The following is a 2,617-nucleotide window of genomic DNA, read 5'->3' as shown; positions in this document are numbered from 1 at the left end:
ACTGGGATGTATTCAAGGTGCAGGACACTGACAATCGTGTCGCATTGGACAGTTACACCTCCACTGTCTTGGACTACATCTGTTTCTGTGTGGACAATGTAACAACTTGGAAACGATTCCGTGTGTTCCCTAATAATCCACCCTGGATGACACACGGAGTTCAACAACTTATTCGAACGAGGAACAACGCTTTCAAATCCGGGGACCAGGAGGCATACAGTGCTGCCAGGGCCAACCTGAGAAGAGGCATCAAGACTGCCAAGCAGCAGCACAGGAGGCGTATCGAGGCCAGGTTTGAGAACAACACAAACCCAAGGCAGGTCTGGGAGGGCATCAGGGCTATCACGGACTACAAAAGGAGAACACCATCACCCTCAGCCGACAGTTCTACTCTGGCTGAGGATCTAAATCTCTTTTATGCCCGTTTTGATAGGGAGAACACCGACCCTGTCCTGTCCCCTCTCCCCTCAACCGATCCTGCTCCAGTCCTGAGCACTCATGAGCTGAGGCGTGTGTTCCGGAGCATTAACACCAGGAAGGCGGCCGGGCCAGATGGAGTGCTGGGCCGGGTGCTAAAAGACTGTGCTGCGGACCTGGCGGACGTCTTCACCTATATATATAACACCTCGTTGTCCTGTTCACTGGTACCATCCTGTTTCAAAGCAGCAACCATCGTTCCCATCCCAAAACAGTCAAATGTCACATGTCTGAACGATTTCAGACCTGTGGCACTCACCCCCATTCCCGCCAAATGCCTGGAGAGACTGGTCATTAAACACATCAGAGCTGCTTTTCCACCATCCCTGGACTCGCACCAGTTTGCATACAGGGAGAACCGGTCAACCGAGGATGCGATCGCCACAGTGCTGCACACATTACTGAAGCACTTGGAACACAGGAACACCTATGCAGGGCTCCTCTTTGTAGACTACAGCTCGGCTTTTAATACCATCCGGCCATACAAACTCCGTCCCAAACTCCACCAACTGGGACTTAACTCCTCTCTGTGCAACTGGATTGTGGACTTCCTCACTAACCGTAGACAGAGTGTCAGAGTGGGTAAGAACACCTCTTCCACCCTTGTGGTCAACACCGGTGCCCCTCAGGGGTGTGTTCTGAGCCCTCTGCTATACACTCTCTTCACCCATGACTGTATTTCCTCCTGCGCGTCCAATCTCATTGTTAAGTTTGCCGATGACACTACAGTGCTCGGACTTATATCCAACAACGATGAGACAAACTATAGGACAGAGGTGCAACAACTAGAGTCATGGTGCCACGACAATAACTTGGTCTTAAACACCAAAAAGACCAAGGAGATCATTGTAGATTTCCGGAAGAAGGGTCATAACAACCATCTGCCTCTCTTCATTGGCAGTGAGGCGGTGGAGAGGGTGAGCAGTTTTAAATTCTTGGGGGTAACTGTGACCGAGGACCTGTCCTGGGGCAACCATATCACCTCAGTTGCACGGAAGGCCCAACAGCGCCTCTACTACCTGAGGAGACTGCGGAGCGCACACATTCCCAGATCTCTGATGTTGAACTTCTACAACTGTGCCATCAGCAGCGTTCTGATGTATGGATTTCTAGTGTGGTTCCCCAGCTGCACCAAGGCCGATCAGCAAGCACTCCAGCGGGTGGTGAAAGAAGCTGGCAGAATTATTGGAACAAGTCTGCCAGAGATCAGTAATATCTTCCCCACTCGCTGTCTGAGGAGGGTGCACAGTATCCTGCGGGACCAACATCACCCTGCGCGCCACCTTTTCCATCTGCTGCCCTCAGGGAGAAGGTACAGGTCTATACAGGCCAGAACATCCAGACTGGCCAACAGCCTGTATCCACAGGCTGTGAGGCTCCTGAACTCTCTGCCCCCCTCTCACGGACAATAACCATATCCAACTTCTTAATAGCAATGAACTGGTCTGCATTGGTGCATCATATCTTTATTCTCTCCCCCCCTCCTGCCCCCCCTCTTTCTTAAATAGATAACTATCATATCTGATATCATATCTCACAGTACAATAATATTGAATAGGTTGCATTGTTGTACTTTGTCATGTTTCTCAGGTCTTTGTCTGAATTCCTACGAACATTACTTGTCATGTTCTCATGTTGTTGCTAAGGATTGTCTTATTGCATTGGAGTCACACTGGGTTAAATATTTACACTTGGGTTTTAAGGGGTATTTATTATTTTCTTCATTATTTTATTTACGGGTTGTATGGAAGCCCCAAACGCAATTTCATTGTTCTCTGACAATGACAATAAATACTTAAATACAAATAAATACAAAATACAAATACATGGAGAAAAACACTTTGCCACTGTTTCCAGTAAGAATATTTTATAGCGCTTTAAAGTTCAACCTCTCAGGTCTGGATTAAAGAGCTGATTTGTTAAATCGGGAACTCACAAAATACCAAAATATCACCACCGGTGGATCACACCTCTCAGATGTTCTTATCTCAGTGCACTGTAACAAAAGCACAAACAAACGCAACCAATAGAATTCTAATAAAGTAACAAATACTGGGGCCCATTGCAAACATGTCCAAGCATAAAACCATCTTTCTCTCTCTTAGAGAAAGAAAACAATCCAAACCTCACTGATAAAATC

Source organism: Maylandia zebra, linkage group LG3 (assembly GCF_041146795.1).
Source record: "Maylandia zebra isolate NMK-2024a linkage group LG3, Mzebra_GT3a, whole genome shotgun sequence".
NCBI lineage: Eukaryota > Metazoa > Chordata > Actinopteri > Cichliformes > Cichlidae > Maylandia > Maylandia zebra.
The sequence above is the reverse complement of the archived record's forward strand: the minus strand, read 5'-3'. Positions refer to the sequence as shown.